At 39.4% G+C, this 19,196-nt stretch overlaps 1 long non-coding RNA gene and 1 pseudogene across 1 annotated transcript; both read left to right on the forward strand.

Annotated features, from left to right (window-relative positions):
* The first annotated feature begins 5,676 nt into the window (after positions 1-5,676).
* On the forward strand, positions 5,677-6,570 carry LOC146643285 (C-type lectin domain family 4 member E-like; annotated as a pseudogene).
* A 5,592-nt stretch (positions 6,571-12,162) lies between these two features.
* Positions 12,163-14,409, forward strand: LOC146643286 (uncharacterized). The gene is made up of 4 exons (XR_014909338.1): positions 12,163-12,233; positions 13,523-13,600; positions 14,100-14,159; positions 14,269-14,409. It is a non-coding gene; the product is annotated as an uncharacterized LOC146643286 (long non-coding RNA).
* The last annotated feature ends 4,787 nt before the right edge of the window (positions 14,410-19,196 follow it).

A 19,196-nucleotide genomic window follows, 5' to 3' on the forward strand; every position in this document is an offset into this window, starting at 1 on the left:
GAAGCTGAAGCCCGATTGGTCTCATCTTTGAGTACAAACTGCACTTCTTCTAACACTTGTTTTTCCTGTTCAGTTTGTCTCTTTGCGTCCTCTACCATTGTCTTCTCCTCTGACAGTGCTGCCTGTGCTTCATTCACTGCTTTTTTGGCCTCTTCACACTCTTTCTTTGCCAGTTTGGTCGTTTCTTCGAGTGCATTTTTCACTTGGTTCAGTTCAGCTTTTTCTGTGGCGTTTGAAACCATCAACTGAACAGCTTTGTTGACACACAACTTTGAGGAGGAATCTGGGGTTGCCGTGTCTTTTTTCTCTGTCTCAGCCTCGGCTAATGGTTCTGTCTGCTCGTCCACTTTGTTCTGCATTTCTTTTGTGTCCTTCACCATTTTCTGCTCTTCCAGGACTTTTTTTAATTTTCTTCCTCCTCGACCTCCAGGTCGCCCAGTGTACTCTCTGGCAGAGTGCACACTAATTCTGGTTTTGCTTGTTGGTCACTCGTTTTTGACATTTAAGCTACAATGTTACAATGAATCAAACATTCAAATATGACTGAGGGTAGCAGAACAAAATCTCATCCAGTGAATCGCTCGTGACTGTAAGAAACGTGCTGGTCCAGTGTGGGTTTCACCTGCAATTTATAGACTTGGGTTGACTGTGACGTCACGGCCTGGTTCTCTTGCCTTTCATCTTTGAACCAGGCCCCGCCCACAACAACGTTCCATATTGTCTCATTGAAAATAGGTAACGCCCACAAAGAACGGGCTGTCAGAGTTTCTGACGTCATGGCCTGATTCTCTCTTTCCTTTAATGTTTGAAAAAGGCCCGAAAACCATTTTCACCACTTACGCAAAAGCTCTTCTCTGTGGTAGAAAACCTTTAGTTTCCACGCTCTCTTCACTTCTATCCGCCTCTATCACGTCTTTTTGCCCACTCCCAGATTATTGCCTGTGGTCCTGTGGCTTACTCATAATATTTCAAACAAGCGGGCGCACTGATCTATTAATGTTTCCGACACACAGTTTACTTGAAACTGCGCTGATTTTCAACAATGAATAAATGACGTCTTCGTTTTCTGTGTTATAATGAAAAAAGCTGAACTCTCCTCTGTTTAGAAAAGAACGCAATTTTTTAAATCAGCCTTAAAACCAACCACACCGATAAAATATATTTGCTGTTTTAATAACGTTTAATTGCCACTGTATGAGCTCATCTTGTGTTACATCCTTAAGAGAGAGACCTGCGGCTGCCTCCTTCCTTTGGCTCCTTGGGTGTCTTTATCTGAGCATCACTTTTGCTTCCACTATGACGCCCCTGGTAGCAACATTTAACTTTCAAGGCTGTTTACAATCAGAAAAAAAAAGTCTCCGTTTTGAGCGCAATCAGCTCTTAGTTATTCTGACCTCACCACAGCGCCATCGACACGACGTCTGTGTGCAGACTCATGACCGTCATGTCACACGTAGTAGAACACATGAGAGAGATGCTGGTTCATCACAGCCATAAATATGTTAAAAATGAAGATATTTCACTATGTTCAGATACCGGATTTAGTGCTACATGAGGTATTTTAATAGAAAAGGCTGCGAGACAGTGTTTGGATCCCCGTTTTTTCATGTCTGCAAATCTCAAAAGTGAGTGTTAAACTTTAACCTTACCTATTCACTGCAATAAAAATACAGATTTGTTAAAAAGTTATGTTTGTTATAACAGTAAGAATATGCTTACCTAGTTTTGCTATGAAAATTTGTAATTGTCATGGTCCTGGGTTGCTGAATCAGTGTTTTGAGTTTATTGTTTTTATTTTCTAGTTTCTTCTGTTTTTGTATTCGTTCTTAGGGGCTGGGTCTTGTGTTTAGTGTTTCTGTTATCCCTACCTGCTTCCTTTCCTGGTGTTTTTACTTTGAATGGTAAATGGCCTGTATTTGTATAGCGCTTTACTTATAGTCCCTAAGGACCCCAAAACGCTATTCAGACATCCGCCCATTCACACACACATTCACGCTGATGGAAGGTCTGTGTCTCGTTATAGCCATTAGTTTCAGCTGTGTCCACCCCTGCGTGTCTTTTCCTAATCACCTGGTGTGTATTTCTACTGTGTGTTTGCTTCTGCTCGTCGTCGCTCCATCTGTGTTGTTTGGTAATCGCGTCTCTCTCTCCAGTCTCCGCTCTCATCCCCATATCAACTCCATATGTTTTCCCCCTGTGTCTTATTCCGTGAGTTATGGTTTCCTCAGTTTAGGTTTATGTTTAGTTCTGTCCTCGCTTTTGTTATTTTCACCGTCCACAATAAAGCTCCCATGCATCACAGCAAGTGCCTGCATTTTGGGTCCTTCTTTGCAACACCACACGACTGCTGCCCCAGCCATTAATTTTACTTTTGGAAAAGGTTTGTAAAAGTGATTAGTTTGTTTACTTCTGGACCCTCTCATTAATTAAGGGATTAAGAGCACCCTGGAGGGTGTGGTGGAAAAGTTTTATTTACCAAATATCAGCTGGGACGACGGGAGGGTTTAAAATTATTTTATTTTATTTTAGCCACTTTTTGAACTTCTCAAATCAGGTTAAGTTAACTTTCGTTTATGTTTGAAATTATTGGATTGATTTTTGTTTATATTTTTCAACGAAATAAACGCCAGAACTTAAAAGGCCGTGACACTGGTACTCATCTCTTCTCGTCTCACTGCCCTCGTTCTTTTCGCCTCCGTGCTACCCTGGTTCATCTTCGCTCACTTCATCTGCACTTGGCTAGTTTTATTCTTCTTCGCTTGCACAGCCAAGACGAACTTCATGGAAAGTCCTTGTGGAGAATGGCTTCATCGAGCCACTGTTGGCCTCATTTGGTATTTCGACTGGTTTCATTTTGCCGAGGTGAAGACGCGGTACAGGACTGCGCCGTTTCACCTGTTTATACTGAGTGATATTTGCATCCTCTGTGCTGTGTGGTGCTGGAAGATGAGCACACATCCTCCTGATTTTGTGAAAGAGCCCATGTCAGCTTTAATTATTGCTGCCAGAATCTCCTCCAATGATTACATCCCGCGGTTAAAGGATTTTTCTGTTGTTTATTGTTTAGTTTAACTGTTGTTAGCTTGCCACATTCTTGCCTTAGTACTAGCAACTGGGAAGATATGTGCTATTTAGCCAACCTCTGGTCTTACAGCGACCCCTTGTGGAACCTACCAATTATAGTATTACCTGTTTCTGTTTCCAGACAACCATGCTTATAGTCACCTATACTGCATCTGCCACGATTATAAGTGCATATCTGGCTGTATCACGGTTGGATTAATCATGGCAAGCCCTGCTGTAACCATTTCTTCTGTGAAGCTTCATTAAAGACGGTGAACTAAACTCCTGGACTGCTGCAGTCTTTCTGACCGAAGACTTAGGCCAGACTTGTATACCCAGCACTTCCAGTACATATATATTCTACACAAATGTTTATCAGTTGAAGAATCAGACTCCCTTTAAACATTATATTTGTACTAAATGTGTATGTAAATATGGTGTCTGTATATTTAATGCCTATATTTGTGACTGTGTTTCTGTTGTAGTTTATTCCTGTATGAATATTAAATACTTGACTGAAAGTATTAAAAATGTATTTGCATTGCTTTACAGAAAAAGGGAAAAATCGTAGGACTGTGGGGGAAAGAGTGATTACCTCAGTTAAACAACTCGTGTAATTATATTAGTTTCATCTTTAAGGAACATTTTTAACCATCATGAAGATTTTTATAACTTTAGTGGATTTGGAAAAAAAAAACCCCCAAGACAAATAAAAAACAGATGACCCTGTTGAAAAATTGATAAAAGCATTTCTTTTTCTTTTTCCTAACAGAATCAAAGCCATGTTCCCAACCTGAAGTAAAAATAAGTAAGCTATGGAATTTGTTTTGACATGTGTGTATCCTCTGATGCAGTCCTGGATTCACCCTGCTTTAGGCTGAGTAGGTTATAGATGTGCTATCCTGATCAGTAGGTTGTTGGTCTGAGTTCCTGTTTTGATGATTTCTGAGATTATTGTTTTTACACAATCTCCAACAAAAAAAACATATAGTGAATAAAAACTTCACCCAAATAATATTTATATTATACAATTTTTTACTGATTTATTGGGTCCACATATTGTAGCTGTACAATTTGGGTGTCTGTAGCTCAGGAGGTAATGCAGGTTATCTGCTCATTGGAAGGTTGGTGGTTTGATCACTGGCTTCTCCAGTCTGCACACCAAAGGTATCACACAAGATGCTGAACCCCAGTATGTGGATGTTAGATAGAATGCACTAGGTGTAGAAAAATGTGCTGATATGAATGGGTGAATCAGGCATGTTGTATAAAGTGCTCTGAGTGTTCCAACAGTTCAAAATAAGAATATATATATATATATATATTTACATACATACATACGTGTGTGTGTGTGTGTGTGTGTGTGTGTGTGTGTGTGTGTGTGTGTGTGTGTGTGTATTATCAGAAACACAGTTAAGAGACAAAGATGAAGGCTCTCTGCACAGTGTGTTACTTCTTTGAAAAGAAGTTCAAATACTGCTGGAATGAATGTGGTCATAGTCAAGCAATTTTTTTTTCATTGTTTCACAAGCAGTAGGGCTGTGTGTGCACGTGTGTGTGTGTGTGTGTGTGTGTGTGTGCGTGCATGTGTGCGTGCGTGCGGCATTTACTTCTTCCTGTGAGTTCTGAGTTAGCACCACTTCAGATTGGTGGTCTCTTCTTTTTCCGATCTCACCTCAGATTTCACCTCTGTTCATGTAAAGAGAGTGGGTAGTAGAAAACATTGAACCAGGCACACCAAACCACATGTTAGAAACAGTACTCGTGTTTTCTGTCTAATTTTTTTTTCTGCTTATCACTTTTTTCAGTTTTTTTTAATACAGATTTTTTTTTCTTTTTATTAGACTGGGTGGGCAAAATGACCTGAGTGGGTTGGCTAGGCCCACCCCTGTTCATACCTTTAACCAGCCTAGCATTGATGACTGAAGTAGTTAGATTGTAATCGCAGAACAGAAATCATTTCCTGTCACATCTAAGGCTACGTTCACAATGCAGGCGAGAGCGCATCAAATCCAACTTTTTTGACCCTATGCGACCCATATTAGATGTTTTAGAATGCAACTGCTATTTAAATGGTCATGTCGCACTAAATCCGTCTTTTACGTCACTGACACAAGACAGACGCCAACAATCAGCGCCCGAGAAGACATCGCAAACACTTGCTGGCCATCCCGTGTAGATGTTAGTGAAACTGTTGGGAAGACAACGTGAACATTTTATTTGTACTGTATAATCTGCAGATTCTGACAGAAATCTGCAACTATCCTTTGAAGCACCGCTCCAATAAGGATCATTATTAGGCCACATCTAAATAACAAAATAACTTTATAACTTAAAGGAAAATTGGGAAACGTAAAGTCCGAAACAAGTCTTTGTATTAAGGCCATCAGTCAAACAATACTGTTTGGTCCGGGTCTAAACAGAGCGTGTTGTGTGTGACGTCTTCTTGTGCGCATGCGGGCCGCTTTGAGGGTTCACACTAGAGCGCGTTTGCAGTCACATTTTATTTGTAGTGTGAACAACCAAACAAAAAAAATTGGATTTGTTAAAAAAAAAAAAATCGGAATTGAGCATTAAGACCTGCAGTGTGAACGTAGTCTAAATCACACAAACATGCACAGTTCTTTCTTCCACCTAAATGAAATTTTGTGCTCTAACATCTTCAAAGATGAGCCATGTTCTAAATGTGGAGAAGGCTGGGAGCACCATGGAGGAAAGTGCTATTATTTCTCCATCAGTAAATCATCCTGGACTGTGAGCAGAGGTGAATGTAGATCTAAAGAAGAAAGAAAGAAAGAAAGTGTACTTTATTGGTCCCCGTGGGGAAAATCCCTCTCTGCATTTAACCCATTCACTCAGTGAAGCAGTAAAGGAGGAGACCTGGTTAAGATAGACAGCAGGGAGGAGCAGGTACAAGAAGCTGTTGCAGGTTTATGTTCTTACGTCTATTTTATCACATATTTAGAAGTCTTGTAAGGTAATTTTCATCTGAATTTCCTATTCAGAAATTCCTGGATCAAAGACTGAAAGACATAATGAATTATCCTCAGGATAAGTTCTGGTTTGGACTGACTGACTCAGCAGAAGAGGGTAGATGGTTGTGGGTGGATGGCTCGCTACTGGACAAAAGGTTTGATTATTGGGAATATTTTTGTTCATTTACAGCATCAAACTTATCAGTTTTCACTTGAACACCTCTTTCTGTTCTTTTTTTTTAGTTTGACTTATTGGGACTACGACGAGCCAGATGATTGGAAAGGGGATTATCCTGATGGAGAGGATTGTGCAAGAATGGGGTAAAAGATGAAACCTCTGATCTGAACAGTTGGTTTGATGCTTCCTGCAACGTGGCTCACAGAAGTATTTGTGAGAAAGCAGAAATAACTGGATAACCTTCAAAGTGGTTGGATTTTTAAAAATAAAATTGAAGACAAAATCTTGTGATTTTTTTAAATGTATCTTATTGTTATATTTTATAGCTGCTGCAAAAATGTCACCACATTTTACATTTATTAGACTGGTATTTAATAAATAAAGATAAAATCATTAGTTACAGTTATGTTTCCCTTTGTAACTTTGTAACATTTATAAAATGTTTCATTTAAAAAAAACAACAATGTTCCAATGATACAGTTTAATAATGTAGAAGAATGTTTGCTTACTGGATGTAAAAAAAATAAAATAAAAAAGGCATGCGGTGTTTACTTGAAATAATGACTCCATAAAGGCAGACAGCAGCAGAATGGGACTGCTCATGTTGCAAAATATACATCAGTGTTTTCGCAGTGATTTATCCCCCAAGTGTACTTATTAATGCAACAGCCCTGGCATATGTGCTGTTTCTTAGTCTTTTTGTTTTGGCTTTAATGATCCTGTACTGCCTTCCTGAGGGTAACAGCTGGAACAGTTGATATGTGGGGTGGGATGTGTCTTTCAGGATGCTACAGGCTTTTCTGTGGCAGCAGGACCTATACAGCTCCTCTAGGGAGAGAAAAGGACAGCCAATGATCCTCTGTGCTGTGTTGATGACCCTCTGGAGTGATGCTCTTTCCTGAGCAGTACTGAGCAGTATTATTGATAACTGAAAACATTTTGAATGCTCTGAGTAAAAGCACCAAACATTGTATGTTTGTCCCTCTGGAGGCATTAATTTGAAAAATCCCATTAGCCATTTTAATTTTCAAATTGGTCACCATTTACCTCACAGGAAACAGCTATTGTACTACAGAATTTCAGCCACTGAATCAATTTAAGATGTCTTGATGCGTACTCAATCATTCAGAAAAGGAAATCCCAGAAAGCTGATTCTTTTCATCTAAAACGAATCAACAGATGAAAAAAACAGAGTTTTGACTCTTGATTTCTGTTTTTGCACTATGTAGCAATCAAATCAAAACTAAAAAAAAAACTTCTCCAGAGCTTCTTTGTTTCTGTGTCAAGAAAAATTGTTGCAATTCAATCCCCAAAACTGGCAAATTGTGAAAAAAAAAACAGTTCTTGAGATAACTGAGAGAAATTGTTTCAATATTCTCTAAACGGACAACTGGTAAGTATGATCCTTTAACTATTGTAAACTTGTATCTATTTGAGAAATAGATACTTTTAATTTGTCAAATTTAATGCATCCTTTCCAATTCTAAGGGACCATTGCAGCAATTGCATCTGCATTATATCATCTGCAAACACACAGAAGGGGAAAACTTGTGTTAATCAGGAGAGTAGTGAGCTTGAGTGATTCTCAGCTACAGTGGGGCAAAAAAGTATTTAGTCAGCCACCGATTGTGCAAGTTCCCCCACCTAAAATGATGACAGAGGTCAGTAATTTGCACCAGAGGTACACTTCAACTGTGAGAGACAGAATGTGAAGAAAAAATCCATGAATTCACATGGTAGGATTTGTAAAGAATTTATTCGTAAATTAGGGTGGAAAATAAGTATTTGGTCACCTCAAACAAGGAAAATCTCTTATATATTTATAATAAAATATTATAAATATAATATAAATATATTATAAATATATTATATAGATAAAAACTCACGGACCGGTACCGGTCCGAGGCTCGGGGGTTAGGGACCGCTGGTTTACGACACCAACTTGGTCTTGGTCGTTGTGTCCTTGGGCAAGACACTTCACCCGTTGCCTACTGGTGGTGGTCAGAGGGCCCGGTGGCGCCAGTGTCCGGCAGCCTCGCCTCTGTCAGTGCGCCCCAGGGTGGCTGTGGCTACATTGTAGCTTGCCATCACCAGTGTGTGAATGTGTGTGTGAATGGGTGGATGACAGGTTGTGTAAAGCGCTTTGGGGTCCTTAGGGACTAGAAAAGCGCTATACAAATACAGGCCATTTACCAACTGTCTGACATCTATAATCCAGTTTTGAGTTCCCTCCCCAGACGCCTGAACGCCCACTCACATCCTGGGCCATCTGACCTCAGTAATTCGCATGAAAAGGTGGGGCCAGGTTTCACAATGAGCTCACCTGAAATCCTGGCTGATTGGGACCCACACCCATTTTCACACCTTGGCTCAGGCCGGGGTCTTTCTGTGTGGAGTTTGCATGTTCTCCCCGTGTTTGCGTGGGTTCTCTCCGGGTACTCCGGCTTCCTCCCACCGTCCAAAGACATGCAGCTTGTGGGGATAGGTTAATTGGATAATCTAAATTGCCACTAGGTGTGAATGTGAATGGTTGTCTGTCCTTGTGTGTTAGCCCTGCGACAGACTGGCGACCTGTCCAGGGTGTACCCTGCCTCTCGCCCTATGACAGCTGGGATAGGCTCCAGCACCCCCCGCGACCCTGAAAAGGATAAGCGGAAGTGAATGGATGGATGGATGGATGGATGGATGGCTCAGGCGATTAGAGGATCATCAGGGGGTCCTTTTGTCCCTCTTTGGGGGGATACTCCCACTAGGTTTAAATCTGGGACTCCCCACCATTTGACCTTAGAACTGAAGAAGCTTCTCGGATGAGAGGTGAAACGTCTTCAAGCAACTTAAAGAAGTCCAGACACTTTTCTTTTTTTTTTTTTTTTTTTTTTTTTTTTTTTTTCTTTACAAGCTCCTTTGACTATAAATATAGTGTAACTAACTAACATCATATATTAGATGTGCTGTGTTTTTGAGTAATAAACACTTTCAGTCTGTTGACTTCTTGTTGATGTTACTTTCACACATTTTTCCACACAAACAGTGCAGACAAAGATTATGTACTGTGTGGTTTCAGGGGACACTCTCATGCTTTTTTCATTAAAAGATTCCCGCTCTGTATTATAAATTTAAGCTAAATATACCAGATGTCTAAAAGATATCAGCTTATTGACCAACAAATTGTCTATATCCTAAAAATGACAGAATGCAAATGTTTCATTGATCTGAATTTAAGGAAAATATTTAAGCATGAGGAACTCTCAGTCCTTTAAATTCATCAACACGAAGGTGAAGAAAAACAGAGCTTCAGTGAGACGTGAGTGTTCATCATCAAACAACCACCAGTCTGAACAAAACTTACCAGAATAGAAGAAAAACATGTAATATTTTTACCTGCATAAAACTTAGTTGACATGGTGGTGCAGTGTTTAGCACTGTTGCCTCACATCATGAGCGTTCTGGGTTCAAACTTTCCTGTGGCTCTCACTGTGAAATTTGCATTTTCTCTGCCTCCACAATCCAAAGACATGTACATAGGTTAACCATTGATTCATGAATTTGATTTCTTTATATTTTTTTTTGGCAGTGAGACTAGCAAGTTTTATTTATATGCCAACAAATTGGAGGGCCCTTTAGTGTTTTAAGAATACATTCTGAAATGTAAAGAAAGATTAGAACAGTCACATGTTAATAATGAGGCAAAAAGCAGCAGTGAAGGGACTGACTTTTTCTCATGTCTTTATCTGAGTCACATGATCACAGGAGCGGTCCTAGCCTGTTTGGTGCCCTGGGCAAACACTCCCTCCCTTTGACCTTTTCATGTCTATCTTCCATTGGTGTTAATTTTGCACTCCAGTGTCAACACCCATCCCCTAACCCGAGAATCACCACAACATAACCTAACAGACCTACACCTTAGTGCACCGATTCGGTTTGTATGGGTTTATTTTTTTTCTGGGATTTCACACAACCCAGGGAAAATCATTCATACATAATCTTCTTGATGCATTCTCAATCATCCAGGACAGTAAATTTCCAAAAGTTGATTCTGTTCATCTGGACGTAGCGTTTTGTGGGAGAAACGTTTCGTCTCTCATCCAGGTGACTTCTTCAGCCTCAGCTGACTGCAGGTTTCAATCTTATAAACAGTACATTTGCATAATGACTGAAACCAGCCCACCGAAGGAACAATGGGCTGGGAGGTCAGTTCATTAATCTTAATTATGCAAATTCTCATGACCATTGATCAACAACCATTGACCAAAACCCCCTTGTTAACCATTCCTCGCCGTCAGTCCCCTGACCGTGGTCGGGAGACACGAGGGGAGATGCTTCCTCCAGGGCCGAAGTTTGTCCTCCTTCGGGGTTAACTCCCTTCACTTTTGTGGAGTAGTGAGGCAGACAGAAATCAGCCGAGGCACCGGAGAGTACTGAAGAGATGAGGCTTTAATAACAGTACTGCACACTTCGAAAAACACACTGCATAGCCTGTAGCCTGTTAGAACGCTGCTCCCGGTCGCCCTCTCTACCCATGACACACTCTCTCCATGTTTCTCTCTTTCGCTCCCCGCGTTTCCTTCACGCGCATGCTCACACACACATCACATACACTCCTTACTGCACCCAGTCACACACAAGACGGCAGTTCCCGCAACACCCTGATCAAAGACCACTGATCAATGGCCATGACTGCCATTCACAGAGAGTTGGGGAATGGCTGCAATCACAGCATTGTAAGATGGCGAACGATGTACCCTTAGGCCTCCTCCTCGATTCAGAGATGGTCTTTCCCTTTTCACGTAAATGACCTCCTTGACTCCGCGCTCAAACCAGCGTTCCTATCTGTCCAAGATGTGAACATCCTCATCCTTGAAAGAGTGTCCACTGGCCTTTAGGTGTAAATAGACTGCAAAGACACACATCTTGGCCAGGGAGGAACGCTGTCTGGTCATTTTTCTCTCACCAACCAAGACAGATGGCAAAATAAATGAAATTAATTTAGAAAATACTGAAAATTAGTAATTATTTTATCAGGGAAAATGAAGGAACTCAAACATAGACATCAAATAATAAAAGAGTTAAAAGAATAAACAGTGTTAAAAACAATGTGTTTTTTAATCACAAACAAATGCACATGAATAAAATATTCAGTGATGGCAAACGTGTGTGCAGCATTTCCACACACAAGAAAACTTTGTCCCAGTCAAAATGAAAACAGTTACTCATACGGTACGAACTGTAGTTGAAGTCTCCTCCTTCTTCTTTAATTCACAAGAAGCTGTTTTTTGAGAACATGAAGTTGTTGGGTTTTTTTTAGCATTTCCTTTTTAAAAGGCTAAGGCGAGGTCAAGGAAACATTTATGGTGAGTCTCATTGCTAATCTGTCATTTAAATGTAACTGAATCTAAAAAAAAATCACAAAAATGAGAAAAGCACAAATAGTTTTAGTTTTTGTTATTTAGATTTTGTGATTTAGAGACAGCTGGACTAATTCTGAAGTCAGAACCTTGAAGACTGCAAGATGAACAGTCCACAGAGCTGCACAGAGGGTAAGAATATTATGTTAATTCAACAGAAAGGAGAAGGGTAGAACCAGCAGTTTGAAGTTAACTGGAATAAACCCACACTGATATATAAACTAACTTGATATATAAAAGTAGACTTCAAGTCAGAATTAAAATGAGGATCTGAAAATGTGTCACATTTCACATGCATCTTGTCTAATCTAACTGTGGTTCTCAGAGTTGGCAGCTTGATGAACCAGACAAACCAGCCTTTACCAGACAAAGGCTGAACATTCGTAAACAGTTAAATGTTTCTCTATTTGCCCTTAACTACACTACGTAGACTTTGTTAGAACCATTTATTATGTGTCCACTTTCTGTCTTCTTTATGTGATTCATCAGATGAAGCTCCTGACGCTCAACATGCAAAATCAACCAAAGGGTCAAAGGTCACCTCAGAGAGAATAGCCCTGTCCGTTTTCAGTGTTCTCCTGGCAGCAGCTGTCATTGTTATTTACCGTCTCTGTAAGTTTTTTTGTGTGTGCACTAGGGGTGGAATGGTTTTTTTGGTTCATTTTGGTAAATCTATTGGTATCAGGTAATATATATTAGGACATGTATACAGGTCATCTGCTAATCGTAAGGTTGGTAGTTCGATCCCTCCAGTCTGCTTGCCAAATACATAGAACAAAGAAAAAAGTGCTTGCATGAATGGGTGAATGAGGGAAGTTGTGTAAAGTGCTTTGAGTGCTCAGAGTAGAAAAGTGCAATATAAGAAGCCATTCATATACCATTTATAGTGTTTAAAATGCAAGGACGCATACTGAGGACGTGCCATGCAGTCATGCAAAACTGAAAGAATGAAGCAGCCTGGAATGGACGTCATTGTCACATTCTTATGTTAAAGTTAGGTTAAAGTAAAACTGGAGACACTGATGCTTTAAAAATGCTTTTCATTTGTTTGTCAAAAATTTTTTTAAAGGGTTTACTTAAATTATGCAAGTGCATAACTAATAATCCACCATCGCATTTTAACTAAAAGACTGTTTTTTCTTGATGCTAAAAATGCAATGATCCTGCCGTCCTCAAGACCTTTCTGCATGTTCAAAACATAATGACTAAAATGACTGACTCTGTCACCTCTACTATGACATAAGCCTGGATATCTTTATCTATGAAACCTGCCAGTGTTTTTGTTTTGAATTTTCACTGAGAGACTGTTTAAAAGTTGAGACATTGGGGTGACATCTCTATAGATATTGGACTTGTTGCAGCTGGCATAAGCAACATGCACAGTGCTTGCACACTTTTGGATTTTAATTAATCAATTTCTTACTGCCATCATCTTAGGTAGCACTAACTCCAAAGCGGGCCCAAACAGGAGATGGAAATGATGCTGCTACTGGCACATCCTGTATCGCTGGGCCTGCTTTGTCTTTACCGTTTTTCATTTTTCCATGACTTGGTTGCTGCAGTAGACACTCGACCTTTCTGCCCTTCATTACTGGTGCAAGGCTTTTTTGTGTATGTCCTGAATCGAACAACACACACATCTGAAACCGAGATAAACAAACCAAAAGGGACAGTCTTTTTTTTCATGAACTGTTTCAGCTATTGTGTGCACAGGTGTATATATATATATAAGTTTGACTTTAAAAAAGAAATGTTCCCTTGATGTTTTCCTCCATTTTTTTACTTCAAAGGCATTGTTTTAAAATCTTGTCATGAAAAGATCTGAAAGGACAAATCTTTGTCCCATTTTAGTGAAACCAAAAAGTGTTACTCTAACTACTTTTCTCTTGTTATGAAATCAGCTGTTGAAAACTGGCTTAGCAGAAAAAATCTCCAAACACTGAATGAAGAGAATGCAGCTTTGAGGAAAACTCTCACGGGTGAGAGAAACTCTAAAAGATTCAATGTTATTCAGCTGCTCTGAAAATAGTATTCAACCTAACTATTGTTTGAAGAACTAGCATTAGTGCTTCTTCTTATTTGACATTGTTAGGGCAGTGTGAGACTAAAGTAAGAGAAGCATTTAAGTGCATATCATCATGTCTTTCAGCTGTATATTTTTCTTCCATTGGCTGTTGCTTTAGTTGCTCATTTCAAAGTTGAGATATATTTAACTTCTAGCCCCATACCAAACCTGTGATTTCTCATTTCTGCATAGCTGCTCGTCCCTTCCTGTGTGAATTCCTCTTTATGCTGCTGACAGTAGCAGACTGACAGGAGCCTCTTCAACTGAGTTTTGCATTAATGTACACAAACAAACAAAACGGGAAACAAATCTTTCCCAGTAACACAACTTAATAGAATATATTCTGTGACCATTCAAACTGCTTTTCTTAAATCAAAGACACATCAGATGATATATATATTATTTTTTTATAGAAGTAAAATCATGCAGCAATAAGAATCTCACGTGTCCTGAAATTCCTAAAGTAAATATAAGTAAGTTATGGATTTTGTGTTTCTCTAATTGATATCCACTAATGACTGTAAAGTTGGAATTGTACAATATTTTCCACTTGACTAAAGTCTTTTCTGTAATTCTTCAAAGACGGGCCATGTGCATGTGATGAAGGCTGGGATGAACATGGAGGAAAGTGTTATTACTTCTCCACCAATAAATCATCCTGGACAGAGAGCAGAGATGAATGTAGGGCTAAAGGAGGCGACCTGGTTAAGATAGATAACTGGTGTGAGCAGGTATAAATCACATACTTTTCATTTCATTCATCATTCATTTGTTTCACATCTTTAAATTTTAAAATGTGCTTTAGAAGATCTTTCTCTCAAAACAGATCAGTGTTATATCAATAACACTCAAACATCTCCTTTTCATATTTTTCTAAGAACCAGATTGAATGGAAAAATGGAGAACTTTGACGACATGTTCTGGATTGGCCTGACAGATGCAGTGGAAGAGGGCAGATGGTTGTGGTTGGATGGCTCACCACTAAACACAAGGTTTGATTATCATAAACATTTTTTTTCCATTTACAATATGCTGTTTGGAAGTTAACGTGATCATTTCTTTTCGGCCTTCATCCAATAGTTTGTCTTTTTGGGCTGACCATGAGCCGGACAACTGGACTCATGAAAATCCTGATGGAGAGCATTGTGTAAGGCTGGGGGAAGAAGAAGGAGAAGAACCCCTGAAGACTTGGTATGATAAGTTTTGCAAAGCTCCTAATAAGAGCATATGCGAAAAATGGGTAAAAACAGATTGACTGACTGTTTTATTTCAAACATATAAATATAACTGAACTAACAAGAGAATGCATTGTAAAAGATATTGAGTGGTCATGAATATCTGTGTGTACCACTTAAATGCTCAAAAAGTAGTAGAATGAAATTTACACCATTTGATCCTAGTCTATTCACATGCAAAATACACACATAAAACAATATAAGTTTACAAACTAACTACATTTTTACTTTGAACTATACACCCTGTTATTAACACACTTCTAAATCTCTGTGCCTTGTAATAAAAAAAAACCTTTATTCTCTGTTTAAAAACTGAGTTCTGGTTGTACATGTTTAATATGAAAGTGTATTTCTGTAACACATATCCTAATGAATACTTTCAGCTTGGGTTACTCTCGCTCTAATCAACAAAAATGAAGACAGGGCTTCATTAGAATACAGTGAGACTTCTCAATGACTATATTCATGGAATTTATTGTTTGTTTGTTTTTTTAAAAAAAGGTATGAAGTTATGCATCGATGTACTTTTTTTTTTTAAAAAATTCCTCTATAGAGTTCTTCCACAAACTAACTCCTGTGACTGTAATGCTGGTATTTTATATTTGTCCTTATTACTGGCTTGCTGAACAGCCAGTAATAAGGACAATTAAGATGATTTGGTTTTAAATGGCACAAGTTCTGAAAGTTGTGAGGCAAAGATGTTTTTGCGGCCTTAAGCATTATTTGTGCAGTTCTGAGGTCAACCAAATCTTAAACTTAAGAATACCAAATTTAATTTTCAAAAAAGGATTTGATGGTTCTTTTGAAGTGGCTTTATTTACTTTACTTTATTTACTATCCTTATCAAACTTTTTTTGCAGAATATATAATGGATGGGTGTTTGTTTTATACCTAGAGCAGGGCTGTCAAATGTACGGTGGCCCGCAGTACAACTGCATCTGGTGTCCTAACATCATGTTGGTCATGTGTGTTCATATGTCCGCCTCCTCCGACCAGAGGATGGTTGTGGGTTTTTCTCTCTGTTCCCTCCTTGTGTGTCTTGATCGAGTCAAAGGCTTGCTGAGTGGTTGGGTTGAATTTATTCCTGTTCCAGGATTAGATAATTGGTTGGACAGCAAGCTGTGAACTACCAGATGACAGCCACCTCGCCCCTCTGTCCTGGGCTTCACCACCCAATAAACAGCCTGTGGTTCTGCTCATTGCTTTTAGTGTTTCTGTGTGAAAATCTTAGCCAAACATTGCGTTATTGAATATAAATCGAGTTGTGTTTCTGGTTCTAAGATGAGACCTAGCGATGGCCCAATGAAGCGTTCTCATGCATTGAAGCTTGTACTGAAAAAGGGTTTAACTGATACACTGGGGTCCTATGCCAGCCATCTCTCTTATACCGTTAGAAATCTTGAAGTTGTCCTTGACAGCTCTCTCAAATTAGACAAACAAGTGTCCTCAGTTCCCTATACAAAATCCTTTTGTATACTTTTAAAATTTTAAATAACTTTGCACCCAGTTACCTAACAGACCTTCTTGACGTGTATAGCCCCAAGAGAGCGCTCAGATCCTCTAACCAACTGCTCTTGGTGTAACAAAGGCCCCGACGAAAGACTAGAGGGGACCGAGCTTTTGCAATTGCCGCACCTAAACTCTGGAATAATCTTCCTATAAATGTCCGCATGTCAGAATCCATTCAATCGTTCAAATCACACTTAAACCTCACTTGTTCCATCTTGCCTTTGAAGCAAATTAGTTCAGACTTCCACCTGGTCTGCATTTGTGCTGTTTAACTGTCACTGTAATTGTTTTAAACTGTTATTGTTGCCTTTTGTTGTAATCTGCTTTGCTACCTTATATGAAGCACTTGCATGGACACTGTCCTTTTTAAATGTGCTATAGAAATAAATATTGATTGATTAATTGATTAGTTTAACTGGTTTTTATTTAGGAATAAGCAGAGCGTCCTCTCTTCCGGTCACATTTCTTGTTATGCCCAAATTACCCCTAGGCTGAGGACGTTATACTAGCCTCCCAGATAATTTCATATGTTGGTTATTATTGGCCCGTGGCTATGTGGGAGCCAAATCTTCAGCTCTGCCGAGAATTCATAAAGGCAGGGATTGGACTTAATGGGAACAGCAAATGACATACAAAGAGAGACGGGTATCATAGCGGAGACAGGGGACTCGGTTTCAATGCAAGCATGTTGGGAAAGAGTGAACAAACAAGCGAAAATGTAAAATGAGTATCTTGTGTCTTCATTTTAATGATATTGGGTGTCTGAGTGTCTGAATGAGTCTCACAGGCCAGAATATGCGCTTATTACATGCAAAACATGTGAAGAAGGTGAAGAAATGACAAAAAAAGAATCTTCAGGATATCACAAGCTGGTGGCATCCTTGTGGTGATACCAAAGCCGGATACATGGTAGGGTTGCATCAGGAAGGTCATCTACATAACAAAAAGTCAAAAGTACCTTTATATAGCTTTTGATTACTTTTAGACTTCTAAACTCAACTTTTACAAGACTAAGCATGAAGAAACTCACAAAGCCCAGTCTTGTTGAATTTGTCTCTAAATGTTCTTACCAGTTGGTGGCCATCTTGAAAATGGTTGCCATTTTTAAATTTAGCCTGACTAATGGATTTCATGAAAAGAGTATGATGAATGGTTGTAAAAATTGATTTGGTACTTGTATCCACACGATTTTACCGCTAACATTTTCTGCTGCACTATCACTGCACAACACATATATCATGATCCCGGGGTGATAACACGTCTTTTTTTGGCACTTTGAATTCTTTTCTTTAAAAAGAAAAATGTTTACTGTTCACAGATACAGCCACCTAGAATTGCCACTGGTATGCACTTTCCACGGCACATACGTCACTTTAATGCAATTGCAGAGTGTCATCTACAGATGGCGCTTTGTTCACAAAAACTTTGACTTTTATAGTTTCACATTCTTTTAACACATTTCATTATTAAATATTTTCACCTGTTAAAATATAAAAACTTTTGAAAATGTAAAATAAATGGATGAAACTTTACAGTCAGTTTGACCATTTATACATTTTGTACTGCAAATCACCAAATTTATTTAAAGTAACAGATGACAGCAAACATATAAAGAAGCGCTTTGAATGTCATTTAAGAAGCCTGGAGAACTGGTCCTGGAGACTACTTAAAGAAATAACATGAAAGCGTTTCACGAGAGTTCAGCCTTTGTTGAAGAACAAAGACTGTAATGCCAAATGTTGACTTTAAAGCTCTGTTTAAATTGCGTGGTTGCAAGATTAAAAGTGTATCACACCAGCATTCACTTGATGGATTTGGGTGGGTGTATAAGTGTTATCACTATTTGGGTGTTTGGGTGTGAGTTTTGTTGGGGGTGGGATGTTGTCTTTGGAGACGCAACAGGACTGAGTTCAGCACTCAAGTGAACCACATGGTGCCTTCCAGAAAATAAAACGGTGACAAGTGCCCGATACACACACAGAGGCGTTGCAGGGCGAGTGTCCATTTACTCATGACAACAGAGACAACATTCATTTAGACTCTAGTGCTTTTGCAACTGATTGCGGCCTTGACTCTTTGTTTTGCTCTTGTACTTAATTTAGATTATTTAATTTTAAGATGGGTCAGTCTGACCTGCAACAAAACAGAAGAGTCATTCTGACCCACCATGAGGTTCTTGTTCTTGTTCTTCTTTTTCTTCTGTGTCCCTGAAACCACTTGCTCTCTATCCACCTACCTACACACCAACTTACAATGCTTACCTGCCTAGACCCAGCTTGCACACGTGGGACAGTACAGCACAGTACAACCCCTACATATGTACTTGCTGCACCTTCCGACACACGTTTTGTGTCCTCGGTCCTCGGTCCTACTCCTGCTGATGTTGTTGGCGACACTGCCGATGGTGCCGATGACAACAATGATGATGATGATGCCACTGATGCATTTGGGTTGGTCGCAGAGGACCACGTCCTCATCGAGAGACAGTGCACTTGGGACACCACGGTTCAAGCCGCACTCATGCGAGGGACTTTTTTCCCTGACTCAAATGAGCAAAGCTACGAGCACCTTACCCAGCAGCTTGAGGAATGCTTGTTTCATGTGCCAGTGCCAAAAAGTGATCGCTTGACAAAAGTGATTTGTGGTACTTAAAAAATTATGGCAGGAATTTAAGCTGCTATAAATGACTTGTTGACCTCAAACCATCAAAAATAGGTCAAAAATGGAGGTGGGGTGTGCTCAAAATGCTTTGCCTTCCCAAAATGT

The sequence above is a fragment of the Rhamphochromis longiceps genome, linkage group LG22, assembly GCF_057381845.1.
Source record: "Rhamphochromis longiceps isolate RC_006_pf linkage group LG22, R_longiceps_female_GT1.1, whole genome shotgun sequence".
Lineage (NCBI taxonomy): Eukaryota > Metazoa > Chordata > Actinopteri > Cichliformes > Cichlidae > Rhamphochromis > Rhamphochromis longiceps.